The sequence below is a fragment of the Myxocyprinus asiaticus genome, chromosome 14 (assembly GCF_019703515.2).
Source record: "Myxocyprinus asiaticus isolate MX2 ecotype Aquarium Trade chromosome 14, UBuf_Myxa_2, whole genome shotgun sequence".
Taxonomy (NCBI): Eukaryota; Metazoa; Chordata; class Actinopteri; order Cypriniformes; family Catostomidae; genus Myxocyprinus; species Myxocyprinus asiaticus.
Genome location: NC_059357.1, coordinates 1,560,539 through 1,578,580, shown reverse-complemented (window position 1 = coordinate 1,578,580; position 18,042 = coordinate 1,560,539). Strand labels below are relative to the sequence as shown.

General features: G+C 43.5%; 1 protein-coding gene across 26 annotated transcripts in view; it reads right to left on the bottom strand.

The window, feature by feature from the left end:
• Window positions 1–18,042, bottom strand: part of LOC127452201 (nuclear factor 7, ovary-like) — a 114,743-nt gene that overhangs the window by 75,056 nt on the left and 21,645 nt on the right. The window lies entirely within an intron of this gene.

Here is an 18,042-nt window from a genome sequence, read left to right as displayed (position 1 = left end):
CATCGGACCTCTGTAGTTTTTCAGGGTCTACAGAGAGCCCCCTTTGAGCTTTAAAGTCAGCCGAGCTTAAGGCACTCTCCTTGAAGACTGCCCTCCTGACTGTGCTAGGTGACCTGCAAGCGTAGGTGACCTGCAAGCGTTCTCTGTCAGCGAAACGTGCCTGGAGTTCGGTCCGGGCTATTCTCACGTGATCCTGAGACCCCGACCGGGCTATGTGCCCAAGGTTCCCACCACTCCTTTTAGGGACCAGGTGGTGAACCTGCAAGCGCTGCCCCAGGAGGAGGCAGACCCAGCCCTGTCGTTGCTGTGTCCGGTGCGCGCTTTAAGCATCTATTTGGATCGCACGCTGAGCTTTAGAATCTCTGAGCAGCTCTTTGTCTGCTTTGGTGCACAGCAGAAAGGAAGCGCTGTCTCCAAGCAGAGGATCGCCCACTGGCTCATTGACACCATAACTATGGCATATCTCGCCCAAAACATGCCGCCCCCCAGTAGGGCTACGAGCCCATTCTACCCATGGTGTAGCGGCTTCTTGGGCCCTGGCCAGAGGTGCCTCTCTAACAGACATTGCAGAGCAGCGGGCTGGGCAACACCCAACACCTTTGCAAGGTTCTACAACCTCCGGGTGGAACCGGTTTCGTCCCAGGTAGTGGCACGCAACACAAGCGGATAAGCCCGGGATAGCCGGCCGGGTGTATCGCTTGCACATAGCGCCTTCCACCTCCTTTTGAGCTGAAGACGTGCGCTGTTAATTCCCAGTAGTGTTCACAAAAGTTGTTCCCTGGTTGACTTCCTCCGAGCCCTGTGGCAGTCGAGTTTTCAGAGAGACTCGCTGCCGGCCCAGTACACGCGCTAACTAAGAGCCCGGTTCTGGGGTAGGTGCTCCACATGTGGAGGTTCCCTGTAAGGCTAACCCCATGCGATCTATATCTTCCGCTAATTCATTTCCCTACTGGCAAACTGCATCTTCCTTGGGCAGAGCCCCTCTGCCCCAGTCTCCATGTTGTAGTAACTCCTCCCCCATTGGGCAAGATCTACCTTGAAGGCTCTCCACATGGTTGGAAAGACCATGTGATGTATTCTTCCACTTAAATACCCCCCCCTCTCTTGGGGCGAGGTGTGGTCTCCGCGGTGTCCACCCCTTGGGAGGGACACCCCCCGACTAGACCTGGCGGCCCAGTCGGATAATCCCCCTTCTTTTTTAGGGAGTGGAAAAAGAGAAGGGGAAAGAGGCCACGACTGGGTTAAGCCTGTCTCTATCTCTGGGTAGTCAACTTGTCCCCAAAAAGGGCCGTTCGACACTCATAACTGTGTTGGGGGAGGTTACGTGTCGACCTGGTGTGCTGGCTATGAGGCACACAGCAAGTCTGCCCACCACACACCGCCAGTTCACGTAACACAGTTCAGCCTTGTGGCATTTTGTATAGGGATCCCTAGTGTCACTACATCGACACCAACGTCATGGTTACTGGTGTAACCTCCGTTCCCTGATGGAGGGAACGAGACATTGGTCCCTCCTGCCACAACGCTGAACTACCCGCTGAAATGGCCGGACCTTATATCGGCTCCTCAGCGTAAAACCTGAATGAGTGGTTGCATACCAGCTCCTTTTATACACATATGTTCGGGGGAGTGGCATGCAAATACCACTCGCCAATTTTCATTGGCCTTTTATCAAAGACCAGAGGTGTCTCAGGCTCCCAAGAGTGACCCCTAGTGTCACTACATCGACACCAACGTCTCGTTCCCTCCATCAGGGAACGGAGGTTACACCAGTAACCATGACGATTACTATGATATGTTCATGTATGTAATACATATTAAAATGGTTCAGGAAAATATTGTGTACATGAATGTTCTGATTTCTCTTTTTAAAGCAATTGAACCTTCTTTGTAAATGAAACAAGATAAATCTGTCATACCTTGTAAGATGGAATAGCTTCACTGATGGGGAGAAATTTGTGATTGGTATGTTTTTGTGAATCTCTGCACACTAAACACACCAGCTGTTTATCGTCCAGACAGAAGAGTTTGAGTTTCTCACTGTGTAAACTGCAGATCTCCGTCTCATTTCTCTCCTTCACAAATAACTCACACAAGTTCTTCAACACCAGATTACGAGGAGGTTCATCTCTTGAAGATCTTCTCCTGCAGACAGGACACTCCTGAGTTCTCTTGGTTTTCCAGAACTGTTGAAGACACTCTTTACTCACACTGTGACTACACGACAGAACAACAGGATTCTTGTAGATTTCACAGCACACGGGACAAGAATGTTCTTTCACAGATAGTGAATCCATTTTCACTGTTTATAAAAGCTCCAACGATCTGAACTTTACTTTCGCTTTCTGAATGTTGCTTTCAATAATGAATAATTATCAGAATCACCAAAGATCTGCTGTCAACTCTGAAACAAACATCACAAGAATCCTTTTGAAAGTGTTTCCCTTTGTTCTATACTGATTGTTGATTCCTTTATCGTCCAGAAAATTGTCCTTATGAACGGAGAGAGAGAAATAATAATTCAGTCATGGTTATGTCAGGTTGGATTTTCTAAAAAACCTTTGGACTTAATGATACTCTGACCCATATAAACACTCTTATTTTATTGGTAATAAAACTGCTTCATCCTCAGAGGAACTGATTACAGTGAAAGGCAGTTCGGGCGGGGCATTCACACTGGCCTGTGATGATCAGATCCTCCATTTAAATACGCAAACAAAGCTAAAAAAAGATTTTAGCATTCCCCACTGGTATGTCTACATACCTACGTAGAGCTAGTATCTTGCATTTGAGGTCTACAGGAACGATCATGATTTCAAGCTCGATTACTCTTACTAGTAGAGTAGAGATGGCGCTGGGAAATATAATCGAGCTTGAAATCATGATTGATTGCCAAAGAGACTGCTGATGTCAAGATTTATTGTAAAAAAGGATTTAAATATTGATCTGTTTCTCACCCACACCTATCATATCACTTCTGAAGACATGGATTAAACAACTGAAGTCTTATGGATTACTTTTATGCTACCTTTATGTGCTTTTTGGAGCTTCAAAGTTCTGGTCACCATTCACTTGCATTGTATGGACCAACAGAACTGAAATATTCTTCTAAAAATCTTCATTTGTGTTCAGCAGAAGAAATAAAGTCATACACATCTGGGATGACATGAGTGTGAGTAAATGATGACAGAATTTACATTTTTTGGTGAACTATCCATTTAATTGTTTACCCCCAAAGATTCGTTTAGTAATTATTTATAATGATTTAGGAAATTTATATGGATACAGTTTAGATCAAGTTTAAATGTCTTTTGTCACTTTGTCCATATTCACCCTATATTATAAAATTTGCAACATTTACAATCCACATTAAACATGAAAATACCACCAGACAGAAGTAACACAAGACTGTCCTGAGAACTGTAATGATGTTAGACTTTTTAAATTACACCAGTAAACGTTCAGCTTTAGCAGCCGTAAAAAATACTAAAACGAACTAAAACTAACAGAAAACTGTTTAATTTGTAATGACAAATTGAATATCAAAATAAAAACAAAATTAAAAATCCAAAACTATAATAATACTGGTTATACTGGGTAAGTCTCTATATTTGAAGGAGCTTTTAAAAATGTACATGCCTTCAATGTTGGAGGATTGCAAACGACTTTTAAAGGTGCATACCTCCACCTACTGTACAAGAGTGTGTATCAGCATGTCACTTAGCTCATATTCTATTATTCAATCTTGTGCATCTTAAAAAGGTAAAAAGTGCCCTCCTGATCTCTCTTACCCCTTCTGTTCCCAATACCCCTTTTAGATCACACGCCCATCCTGTTTCTCTTACTTTGTCATGTAAGATCCTTCTATTAGATTCATATATGGTACAATTCAATGACATGTTCTACATTTTCTTTATCTCCACAGTTAGCACACTTATTACTATTTCTTTTCCCTAGAACAGCCAATGTAATATTTAATCCTGTGTGATCTAATCTGAGTCTTGTTATTATTGTTTCCTCTCTTCTGTACTTTTCTTTATAGATCTTTATTTTAACTGATTTTTGAATTTTATAATATCTCCTTCCTTTCAGATCTTCATCCCACTTTTTCCTGCCAAATCTCCATACCTTTATTCTTAATCAGGGCTTTCCCTTCTCCTTTTCCTAATGTAACTGATATTGAGATTTCCTTTTGTAAAGCTTTTTTTGCAAGCAATTCAGCACCCTCATTTCCTTTCAGTCCCTCATGAGCTGGCACCCAACAAAACTGCACATCAATACAATCTTTATGGATCCTATACAAATTTTGAAATAGTGCTATGATAAGATCTTCTCTATCACTTTTCCTCGATTGTCTTCCCAACACAGTGATTGAATCAGTGCATATAACCACCCAATCCGGTTTAACTTCTTCAAACCATTGTAACCCCAGTATGACTGCCACTAATTCTGCTGTGTACAATGATAAATAATCAGAAAGTCTTTTGGCTATGGTTATTTCAAATTCAGGGATGTATACACCAGTTCCCACACTCCCTTGCTTATTCTTTGACCCATCCGTGTAAATTTTAAGGTTGGTGAAATACTTATTTCTTACATATAAACTTGCTTTGTTACCCACTTCATTCATTTGCCATTCTTTTTTCTTCTCTACTATATTAATATCTATTTCTGTTGCTGGATAAAGCCTGCACGGTTGAAATCTACCCGCGAGTAAACACACCTGCTCTGTGCTTATGCTGCTCTGTCCAATGGACTGTGCTGGTAGCCTAATTTATCTGGGAGTCGGAGAGCACTTTTTCATTTCGCTTTTGGAACATTTGTCGTTTGATGTTTCTCATTCACCACAGAAAACATCAGAGCACATTCCACATAAAATACGACCATTTAAGTCCCCTTTATTGGTTTGCCGTCATCCTGGGGGGGAGGTCATTAGAATTTTCTAGGGAGGCACGAGGACAATGCCCCCCATAGCACCCCCTTTAGACCCAGTCATGTCGAAGTGACAATATGCCCCTGATATTTAAAATGATAATGCAAATTATCTGAAGTGAATTTCTTTCTTTTTTTAAAGCTGATATCTAACATGGATATATTTCATAATATTCTATTCTAGTTCTAGTGCCTTTTACAGACCTTGTAGTGAACTAGCTGTCAGATATCTGTGCTCACTGTCTCAGTGACAAGCTCACTCGCTCTGACAAGCTCTGCAGAACTCCCCATAGGAATGAATGGGTGTGTTTTTTGGTAAAATATTCTCATAAACAGAATGGATAATATTCTTAAGTGGGCTAGAATGAAGAGTGACATTGTAAGACATATTTATCTGACGTTTTTTGTAACAGAAATCGTTAAATTACACAGTAATTTGATTGAAACTGTGAATCAGAATAAAGATTATCACAGTCACATGAAAAGAGAAAAACGTCCTGGTTACTTGCGTAACCTCCGTTCCCTGATGGAGTGAACGAGACGTTGTGTCGATGTAGTGACACTAGGGGTCACTCTTGGGAGCCCAAAACACCTCTGGTCTTTGAAAAAAAGGCCAATGCAACCACTCATGCAGGTTTTGTGCTGAGGAGCCGAGACAAGGTCCCGGCCATTTCAGAGGGTAGTCCAGCGTTGTGGCAGGAGGGACACAACATCTCGTTCCCTCCATCAGGGAACAGAGGTTACGCAAGTAACCAGGACGTTCCCTATCTGTCACTCACTCGACGTTGTGTCAATGTAGTGACACTAGGATTCCCTATACGAAATGCCACAACTGGCTGAACTGTGTTACATGAACTGACGGTGTGTGACGGGCAGACCACTGTGTGCCTCGTAGCCAGCACACCAGGCCGACACATAACCTCTCCCAATGATGTTATGAGTGTCGAACGGCCCTTCGGGGACAAATCGACCGCCCAAAAGATAGAGACAGGCTAGCCCAGTCATGGCCTCTTTTCCTCTTTTTTTTCCTCTCCCCAAAAAAAAGAGTGAAATTTGTTAACCGACTGGGGCCACCAGGTCTACGTTGGGGGGGTGTCCCTCCCAAGGGGAAGACACCACGGAGACCACACCCCGCCCTGGGGGGGGGGGGGTTATTTTGAGTGGAAATACATCACATGGTCTTGCCGAGCTTTGTTGGAAGTAAGTCATGTGGAGAAGTCCCATGGTAGGTCCTACCCTATGGGGGAGGAGTTTCTACAAACATGGTGACTGGGGCAGATGGACCTCTGCCCAAGGAAGACACAGTATACCAACAGGGAAACGAATTAGTGGAAGATATACGTTGCATGGGGTTACCTATGGGGAACCAATCTTGATGCCGGACGCTCGCTAGAATGTGTTTTTGCATCAGCATCTTGAACAAGAGTCTGCGTAAAGCCCGGTTCAGTACTCGCAGGTCCAAGATTGGCTGCAACCCACCGCCTTTCTTCGGTACAATGAAGTAGGGGCTGTAAAACCCCAACTTCATCTCGGCCGGAGGGACAGGCTCTATTGTACCCTTCCGTAGGAGGGTAGCGATTTCCGCGCGCAAGGTAGTGGCGTTCTCGCCCTTCACCAAGGTGAAGTGGACGCCGTTGAACCTGGGCGGATGCCTGGTGAACTGAATCGCGTAGCCGAGTCGGACGGTCCGGACCAGCCATCGCGACGGGTTGGAAAGCGCAAGCCACGCGTCCAAGCTCCGGGCGAGGGGGACCAAGGGGACAATCTCATCAGACGTACCAGCGGGTGGGGCCTCGTGGCGGGGATGAGCCTGAGGTGCCACGCCGTGTCGTGGCCGTGCTGAGTTCAGGGACATCAAAGCACTTACCTGGCTCCTTGTGACCACCCCCGGAACAGCCTGGGATGGGGGAGGAAGAGGCCTGTCCTCGTGACCCGTGGAGACGTCACATCGGGGGTGGATTTGTGCCACAGCTGGGCGTGCAGGGGCGGGGAGATGCCACTGGAGCGCCAAACCTGCCAAAATGGAATGGTGGACGGTGGTTGTGATGACCGGATATGTGACCCAGGGAACAAGGAAACCGCTCTTCTGCTGAACTCTTGGGTACCGCAGCCACTTGCGGCGAAATTAAATGAAAAGGTAACAAAATATTGTCCTCCTGGCCCTCCACCGGGGGATGGAGTGGTCTGCTTACCAGCTCCAGAGCAGCGGGTTTGTTCGTCCCTGGGTCACCTGTCTCAGGGGTGCTTCGAAGCCTTTCGCGGGTTCTTGGCGGCCGGCTGTGAGACGGGTGGCGTCTGCTTCCTGCGGTGAGCTTCACGCCGGGGCTGGGCCACAGGGGCTGGCTGCGGCGGAGCCGGTGCAGTCACCGCAGGGGGACGCCCATGGTGACGAGCAGACAGGGTGTGGGATCTTGAGCCGGTGCAGGATGTGCCGGATAGCCTCCGTCTGCTGCTTCACCGCTGAGAACTGCTGGGCAAAGTCCACGGTGATGGTGTTGCCGAACAGGTCAACCTGGGAAATGGGGGCACCAAGGAACCGTGCCTTGTCGGCCTCTCCCATCTCGACCAGGTTGAGCCAAAGGTGGCGCTCCTGGACCACCAAGGTGGACATCGCCCACCCGAGAGACCGTGCCGTGACCTTCGACGCCCGGAGAGCAAGGTCGGTCACCGAGCGCAGCTCCTGCATCAATCCCGGGGCAGAACTACCCTCGTGCAGTTCCTTTAGCGCCTTGGCTTGGTGGACTTGCAGGAGAGCCATGGCGTGCAGGGCGGAGGCGGCTTGTCCAGCGGCACCCTAGGCTTTGGCCATCAAGGACGATGTAAACCTACAGGCCTTGGATGGGAGCTTTGGGCGCCCACACCAGGTGGCGGCGCTCTGCGGGCATAGGTGCACCGCGAGCACCCTATCCACCAGGGGATCGCCAAATAGCCCTTGGATGCCCCACCATCGAGGGTAGTGAGGGTGGGGGAGCAGAAAGATTGGGACCGGGCAGTAAAACGTGCCTCCCACGACCTTTTCAGCTCCTTGTGCACTTCCGGGAAGAAAGGAACTGGGGCGGGGCATGGCTGTGAGTGGCGCCGTGAGCCCAGGAACCAATCCTCGAGGGTTCAGGGGAGAGCGGAGGGTTCCACTCTAGCCCGACGCTCGCAACTGCCCGGGAAAGCATGTCCGTCACCTCCACGTCAGCCTGTGACTGGGCGACCGCACTCGAGGGGGTGAGCCCAGCTGAGTCTTTCGCGACCGACTGGATGAGCTCGCTCTCTGATGCTGCACTCGAGAGCTCATCAACTTCACAGGCTCCAAATAACAGGTCGAATTGAGACGAGCCGTCGGACTCATCCGGAAGCCCGATCAGGGCAGACGAGCGTGCTGGGGAATGGGTGGTCCATGGGGGGATACCCGGCAGAGGTGGTCCCATTGGGGTCCCCAAATTGCCCCTAGTGCTAGCCGCGCTGGCCTTATACCCATGGGTAAAAGGACAGGGGCGGGGAGCCGCTGAAGTGGCTTGCTTCCTTACAAAGGCAAGCCGCAATCACATCGTTGCCATGGACATGTTCTCGCAATGAGTACATGACCCATCCATGAACGCTGTCTCCATGTGGGCAGCGCCCAGACACGAAAGACAGCGAGTGTGTCCATCAGAAGGCAAGAGATAACGACTGCAACCAGGAATAACACACAAACGGAAAGGCATCTTTAAAAAGACATTCCGTGTGTGCCACTCTTTTAGAGAAATATACTCTTTTTTTAGAATATACTCTTTTATTTCTGCCGAAGCACCCAGGGGCGTTCTCTGCAGTGCACCAGTGTAGTGGGGGGAGAAGCCACTGAAATGCGCTGTCAGATCCAGCAGATGTGAATGAACAGCCATGGGAATTCAGCTCAGTGAGCATCGACCGTTCGGCTCCGAAGAGAAAATCTGAATGAGTGGTTGCATACCAGCTACTTTTATACCCGTATGTTCGGGGGATTGGTATGCAAATCCCACTCGCCAATTTTCATTGGCCATTTTTCAAAGACCAGAGGTGTTTCGGGCTCCCAAGAGTGACCCCTAGTGTCACTACATCGACACAACGTCGAGTGAGTGACAGATAGGGAACGTCATTTAATGCCGATTATACACCTGATAACATTAACAGAGCTGTTTATAACGTATCATTTTGATGCTGTGAACTCTGTATTTATTATCGCCTTTACTAAGACCTGAAACAATACATAAATAATGAATGTTCAGTTATTAGCTTTAAATTACCTTGGATCAAATGTAGGGTGTCGCTGATGTTAATCATGTTCATTTGGGAATAAATGATGACAGTTTAATTATCCATATAATACTCTTCTTGACATTTATTTAAAGATTTTTTTTAAAGAAAGGCAAACACAGCATATATCTTCTTTAGGTACCTCATGTCACTATTACAAGTGACCCGGCAACATCATGTTTAACATTTTTTGGATCATTTTGATACAATCCTACTTAAAACTACTCAAACACACATTACACCTGTAGGCTCTAAAAATAGCAAACAAGTGTCAGAGTAATGGCGGCCCGGCAACAGTTGCTAAGACAGGATTAGTCATAAATGCTTTTAAGGAAGGGCTTAGCGAAGGGTCAGTTGGATGGGTGAGGGGCGAGCCCACTGAGAGTTTGGATGTGGAGTAGAGAACACCATGTGAAAATTGGGGCCCACATTTTAGCCGTTCGAGGTCATTTAGGGCTGCTGGTGTTATACCGAAATATGACTCCCTGCCAGAGTTTTAAACCCAGCTACCTGGTTGTTCCTTATATCTAAAGCCCACTCCTAACCATAACCATACAAAGAGTCAGAAATCGACACAGCGGCGAAGATGGGGTTGCTATTAAACAGAGAGGGATGAATAGAATTGCGTCTGCAGCAGATATTGCTAATGAGGGCTATTTCTATCGAACCCTATCTGTTTGACTTGTAGATTGCCCATATTTTCCTCTCCTTGTCTGTGGTCCCCACATGCTTTAAAATGTCCACCACTGTGTCTGTACCAAAGCAATCCAAAATCACTTGCTTAAATGGCTGGCGTCATATTGCTCTGTCCCCCATCATCAGCAAATGCTTTGAGAGGCTAATCAGAGATTACATCAGCTCTGTGCTGCCCGCCTCACTGGACTCACTGCAGTTTGCATACCACAACAACCGCTCCACTGATGATGCCATTGCATCTACACTGCACATTGCTCTCTCCCACCTGGAAAAAAGGAACACTTATGTGAGAATGCTGTTTGTAGACTACAGCTCAGCATTCAACACCATATTGCCCTTCAAGCTTGATGTGAATCTCCGGGCTCTGGGCTTAAACAGCTCACTGCGCAGCTGGATCCTGGACTTCCTGTCAGGTAGATGCCAGGTGTTCAGAATGGGCAGCAACATCTCCTCATCACTGACCCTCAACACTGGAGCCCCGCAAGGCTGTGTTCTCAGCCCACTCCTGTATTCCCTGTACACACATGACTGTGTGGCAACACATAGCTCCAATGCCATCAAGTTTGCTGATGATACGACGGTAGTAGGTCTGATCACTGACAATGATGAAACAGCCTACAGAGAGGAGGTGCTCATGCTGACACACTGGTGTCAGGAGCACAACCTCTCCCTCAACGTCAGCAAGACAAAGGTGCTTGTGGTGGACTTCAGGAGAAAAGACAGAGAACACAGCCCCATCACCATCAATGGAGCACCAGTGGAGAGAGTCAGCAGCTTCAAGTTCCTCGGTGTCCACATCACTGAGGATCTCACATGGTCCGTCCACACTGAAGCCATTGTGAAGAAGGTTCATCAGTGCCTCTTCTTCCTGAGACGGCTGAGGAAGTTTGGAATGAACCACCACATCTTCACACGGTTCTACACCAGCACTGTAGAAAGCATCCTGACTGGCTGCATCACCACCCTCAACCGCAAAGCCATGCAAAGGGTGGTGCGAACTTCCAGACACATCATCGGAGGTGAGCTTCCCTCCCTCCAGGACATATATACCAGGCGGTGTGTGAAAAAAGCTCAGAGGATCATCAGAGACTCCAGCCACCCAAGCCATGACAGCTTCTTCCCCCAAGCAATCAGACTTTTGAACTCTTGATCTCTCATGATCAATATACATCAGCACTGCACTTTATTAATCTCACACTGGACTGTCATAAATTATATTCTCTCTTAACAACACTGGCAACTGACAATCAACCGACAGCCCGAATGTCAATACAGCACAATACAACCTACTGTATATTATATATATATATATTATTTTTATTGTATATTTTATATTGTGTGTATGTGTATCCTATATTGTGTGTATTGTATACTGTACATTGTATATTATTATTTGTATATTGTGTTGTGTGTAATTATGTGTATATTAGATATGTAAATTGTGTTGTGTAAATCTGATGTTTATTGTAAATTGGTATATGTCTCATTACTGTCATGTCTGCTATGTTGCTTGGAACTGCACCCAAGATTTTCACCCTCTGTTGCACTTGTGTATATGGTTGAGTGACAATAAAGTGATTTGATTTGGTTTATATTGCTAATGAAGTCTGATTCTATCGAACCCTATCTGTTTGACTTGCAGACTGCCCATATAGGTTTATATTGCTCATGAAGACTGATTCTATCGAACCCTATCTGTTTGACTTGCAGATTGCCCATACTGGTTTATATTGCTCATGAAGACTGTTTCTATGGAACCTTAACAATTAGACTTGCAGATTGCTTAGTCTACATAAGATAAGGTGGACTTGGATCCAGGCCAGTGGTGTGGCAGTGCTGGACTCTCTTTGACTTCCAATTTTGTTGGGGGGACCCCATTAACGAGTGTCTACATGAATTTCTCCCTGTTTGGGCTGCTCATTTCCCCTGCTCCAGTAGTGGTGTTAACCACCACGCAATTGCGTGGGGCCCTGGACGTCTGAGGGGCCCTGATCGGAAAGCTGAGCAAAACGCCCAAGGGGTGATGGATGACACGGTGTTTTGTGTTCACGCGCGTGACACTATTTTAGCCGTCTCGGAGCGGTTCATATGCTTTGAAAAGGCAAAATGTTGCATGTTCACCCATTCGCACAATTCCAAAATTTTATTCTGCAATAGATTTAGATTTCTTGCATTGCGGGATTACATTTCTAAGTTGAAAGTGGGTGCAGATGGTACTTCCATGAGGCGCGGTCAGAGAATAGGCTGAAAAATCCGATGTGGATATCTGTTTTTCTTTTATTAATTAATGAATGCAAAAAAATTAAATATATATATATATATATATATATATATATATATATATATATATATATATATATAAAAAAGAATGACAGAGCAAAGCGTGGGTACACAGTGTCATCCTAGGATGTGTAACACGGATTAGAAAATGGTCATTATAATGTTAAGAAACCAACTACTGGCAAGTCAGATCGGCATCATGTCACGTGTCAACTGATAATTGCAATAACAGAAAAAAGTGTTTGTGTACACTTGCTGTCCATTTGCCTATGTGGAAAACAAATGTGGGGTTGCGGGAACGGGAGAAAATCACTGCGGGCAGAGAGCAGGTGAACATAAGAATAAAATTCAGAGGGAGCGTTTGGGTGCCAGATAGAAACTTGCGGGAGTGGGTGGGATGGAACAAACAGTCCCATGCAGACCTCTAATTTGAACCCGCTTAAAGTTACTATAAAACTCTAAAAATGCAGCACAGTATCACAGAAATTTAGGTGACAGGGTTTCATCAGATTTGTAGTGAGGAACATTGCCAACTATAAAATACAGACTGTGCAGACCACTATCAACGCTCCAGGGGAAGAGGAAGTAAATATGGCAGAAATACACTACTACTGTATAAAACAAATCCTCACAATAATAATAATTCAGTGTCATATTATAATAATATGCTTGACTGAACAATAATAAATAATATTCATCTCGTTTCCAAAATATACGTAACTGTGTGAAGTTGTAGTTTTTGCACACCCCGTTCATTTACAAAAAATAAATAAATAAATAAATGTAAAAATATACAGTATGCAGGTAAATATTGCTGTTTTATTACTGTATTGGTGCATAAAAATTATATAAATTATTTTAAAAAATAAATACCATTCTTCCCATTGAAAACATGCATTCATTATCTATAACTAGATTTGTTGAATGTATTTTTCTACAGTGGCTGTTAAAAATGATTTTAAATTGATGAAATAAAATCACTTTTATGTAGTTTCTCCAGGCTGGAAAGTTGCTTGGGGCCTCGGAAATCATAACCCCGCCCCGCCCTGCTGCATTCTTGTTGGGTAGTTTTATGTCATTTATAAATCAAATAAAATAACATTTCTGTGTACCCTTACAAAAAATATGGAGTCGCAAACTGGCCACAAATTTGCCACTCATTATTTTCACATGCAATTGTTTGCCAGAAGTTTGCAGCTCTTCACTGGTAGTGGTGAAACTGCAGCAAACCTTTGGCAACAATGGGCAATTTTCTGCAAGTTTGCTGCAAAGCTCATTTGCATGTGAAAATTGGCAAGGTTGCTGCAAATTTGCCATGAACTCCATTTATGTAAGAGTACTCTTGTGGTGGTGGTGTGTCCTGACTAGATAATACTATATATGTAGTTAATATGATTTTTTTATTTTTTTTTTATTAAAAAAAAAAATAACAAAAAAAAATAAAAACAATTATTGCACTTAATAAACATGTCCAGAAACCCAAAGGTTATCACCCAAAAGTACAAATATCTAATGAGAATTGAATAAGAAATGGCCTACTTTTCATTCATATCAAGCTTCACATGATAATAGTGCTATCAGTGCTTATAACTTTGATGAAGGCCAACGTGCAACAGTATATACATAAATATATACTGTTGTCTATATCATACAGATTGTCTTTGAACTTTGGTGGACTTTTTCTGAAATTCTGAAGAATTTCATAAGTATCATCAAAGTAGGTCTTAACATAGTTTATGATACTTCTGAAATTCTTCATAATTTCAGGAAAAGGTCAAAGTACGTCTTTAAATGTTTTATTATCTTTGAACTTTTACTGTAGTTCCAATATTCTGAAAAAGTCAGCATGGTAGTTTATAGCTACAGTCTTGTTTAACCCTATTGGGCAAGACCATAAAAGAAAATTAAGTAGTACAATTTCACAGTTTTAAACCAATTAAAAAACATCTAGTTTGGTGTCAGAACCTTTATAAATCTTACAAAAAAGTACCATGGTGTTACCATTTTTTTAGGATATGTACTGTATGATGGTAATACTTGATATTTTTTGAAGTAACTTGAAGTACCTTGTACACTGCCTGGCCCAAAAAAAGTTGCAGTTTGGATTTAAGGCAGTGTTATGATCTGAGGTTGCTTCAATTGGTCAGGTCTAGGCTCAGCAACGTTATGCTGACAACCTGAATGTACTGAATGACCAGGTTATCACATCAATGGATTTTTTCTTCCCTGACAGAAAGAACATGTTTGCAGCCTGTGCAATTGCAGAAGGGCGTGAATAAATTATTGGAATTTGACAACATGTTAGCATGGAGCGAACAACAATTATATAATTCCAGTGTAGTGAACACCTTCTTAATCCCGGCAAACGCTGGGGAGAGCGAGGGAAACTCTGCGGGAACACGGAGTGGTCCGGACCTTCTTTGGAGCAAGTGCGAACAGTTCCGTGGGCTCTGGTCCCTCGAACCATCAGGAATGCTTGCCAGAGACAGAGTCTTTCCACTGGGAAGAGGGCCAGGGAGCGCAATTTTATGCCTAGGCCTCGACCACTTTCACCCGCAGTGGTGTTTCTATTTGCTGTTTATAAGGTCCAGTTGTAAAATTTCTTCTTGTTCAGCCATTGTGGGGTTTTTTTTGTACTCCAATAAATGGCAAGCGTTTCAAGTACGATGACTTACAGGTGCATCTCAATAAATTAGAATGTCGTGGAAAAGTTCATTTATTTCAGTAATTCAACTCAAATTGTGAAACTCGTGTATTAAATAAATTCAGTGCACACAGACTGAAGTAGTTTAAGTCTTTGGTTCTTTTAATTGTGATGATTTTGGCTCACATTTAACAAAAACCCACCAATTCACTATCTCAAAAAATTAGAATATGGTGACATGCCAATCAGCTAATCAACTCAAAACACCTGCAAAGGTTTCCTGAGCCTTCAAAATGGTCTCTCAGTTTGGTTCACTAGACTACACAATCATGGGGAAGACTGCTGATCTGACAGTTGTCCAGAAGACAATCATTGACACCCTTCACAAGGAGGGTAAGCCACAAACATTCATTGCCAAAGAAGCTGGCTGTTCACAGAGTGCTGTATCCAAGCATGTTAACAGAAAGTTGAGTGGAAGGAAAAAGTGTGGAAGAAAAAGATGCACAACCAACTGAGAGAACCGCAGCCTTATGATTGTCAAGCAAAATCGATTCAAGAATTTGGGTGAACTTCTCAAGGAATGGACTGAGGCTGGGGTCAAGGCATCAAGAGCCACCACACACAGACATGTCAAGGAATTTGGCTACAGTATTCCTCTTGTTAAGCCACTCCTGAACCACAGACAACGTCAGAGGCGTCTTACCTGGGCTAAGGAGAAGAAGAACTGGACTGTTGCCCAGTGGTCCAAAGTCCTCTTTTCAGATGAGAGCAAGTTTTGTATTTCATTTGGAAACCAAGGTCCTAGAGTCTGGAGGAAGGGTGGAGAAGCTCATAGCCCAAGTTGCTTGAAGTCCAGTGTTAAGTTTCCACAGTCTGTGATGATTTGGGGTGCAATGTCATCTGCTGGTGTTGGTCCATTGTGTTTTTTGAAAACCAAAGTCACTGCACCCGTTTACCAAGAAATTGGAGCACTTCATGCTTCCTTCTGCTGACCAGCTTTTTAAAGATGCTGATTTCATTTTCCAGCAGGATTTGGCACCTGCCCACACTGCCAAAAGCACCAAAAGTTGGTTAAATGACCATGGTGTTGGTGTGCTTGACTGGCCAGCAAACTCACCAGACCTGAACCCCATAGAGAATCTATGGGGTATTGTCAAGAGGAAAATGAGAAACATGAGACCAAAAAATGCAGATGAGCTGAAGGCCACTGTCAAAGAAACCTGGGCTTCCATACCACCTCAGCAGTGCCACAAACTGATCACCTCCATGCCACGCCGAATTGAGGCAGTAATTAAAGCAAAAGGAGCCCCTACCAAGTATTGAGTACATATACAGTAAATGAACATACTTTCCAGAAGGCCAACAATTCACTAAAAATGTTTTTTTTATTGGTCTTATGATGTATTCTAATTTTTTGAGATAGTGAATTGGTGGGTTTTTGTTAAATGTGAGCCAAAATCATCACAATTAAAAGAACCAAAGACTTAAACTACTTCAGTCTGTGTGCATTGAATTTATTTAATACACGAGTTTCACAATTTGAGTTGAATTACTGAAATAAATGAACTTTTCCACGACATTCTAATTTATTGAGATGCACCTGTATAATTCTATTTTTAAGCATAAACCACAATATTACATTCCTTGTCATCAATCAATCATGTTCATGCAGTTATCACAAACATCTCAGTATTACTATACAGTACTAATCAAAACCTCTTGTCATTTCAAGAACCAAATTATCCATAGAGTAATTAGCACAGTAAAAGATCTGGTATTTGTCATTTCATTGAGGATCTTTTCAGTGATTTATGAAGAATGGGACCCAGAATTGTACATATGCACAGACCCGATATGGTTATGGTTCTGTGCATTACATTCTTGATGTTAAATTTATAGTTTCTCCTCCTATTATATAATACTCTTAAGTGTGTGTGTGTGTGTGTGTGTGTGTGTGTGTGTTGTCAGCTAAAGCCTGCCCCTTTGGAGCCCTATTTAAGCAACTACCTGGTCTAACAGATATCACTTTTGTGACTATTACTAGATGAGCTGCTCTTGAGAAGAATTTCATCAGATTGCAGTTATCAAAGTAAGTGTATTTCCAGTCAAGGGCACTTAGGATGTAGCTAACAGACTGTAATACTTTGCGTTACATTATAATATGACTATGGAATATAGATATATTGTATTATAATGGTTAAAATATATTAATTCTATACTTATTATCAACTACCTAAAATCAATAGTTTTATATATTCCCATCGTTTTTTTATTCATTGAGATCATTTGCAATGATTCATGGGATTGTAGTTTGTGCCCTCATGAAAGACGGTAAGTAGTCTTGTATCTTTGTCTTTATGTCTGATTTTCTAATTCTTTTTTGCCTCAAAACAAAGTTTATGATATTGTGATTCTCTTTGGAGCTGGTTGGTTTGGTTCATGGCTCCAACTCTTTTATGAAGGATTTTAACAAAAAACTAGTGCAGGAAGATTCTTTGGTGTGGCTAGGTCAATACAAATCACAAATATTTAACTTGGAAGTCAGCATGGCTTTCCCAGGACCATTAAAATGTATGGGCACTGCCTGGTGCACTCAAAATACTGAACAAAATAAAAAAATTTCATTCAACTTTATACACATGCAATGCTTGAAGTGGGGTGGTACGCAGTTCTATAATTTACTCTACAGCGTACCGGCAGTTTTTCTTGTGTACCACCACTTCTCAGAGTCTCCCGGTACGACGTAATTTTTTCATTTAATGTAAGTCAGTGATTCAATGAGGCCAGCCAATCATTTTTATCTGTCCTTCCGATTTATTTTGATAAAATTGCGGTGGTAAATATCTGAGCCCTCTCTGCGCAAAACTTAGCGGTGAGTTTAACAACACTCAACATGTGCAACAACAGCATCGGCGGTTGTCAAGCTATCCATGGTCCAGTTCTGAAGGACTGTGTATGTTTAACCTTGTCTGGACATAGTTCAGTTACATTCTTCTCCAAAACATTAACCAGCAACTTTTATGTGAGCGCATTTTATCATATCTTTTTCACTCAAATGAATTTATGCAAATTGTTTAGCTGCTGGGTGCAGTTAAAACTACAGACTTAAAAAAAACTGTCAAAGCTGTTACAGAAATGATGTCAGCTCATATGCACAACCTTTTTCATAAAAGATAAATCGACGATGAAAACCGAAGCTTCAAATAAAATACATAGGAAAATTTGCT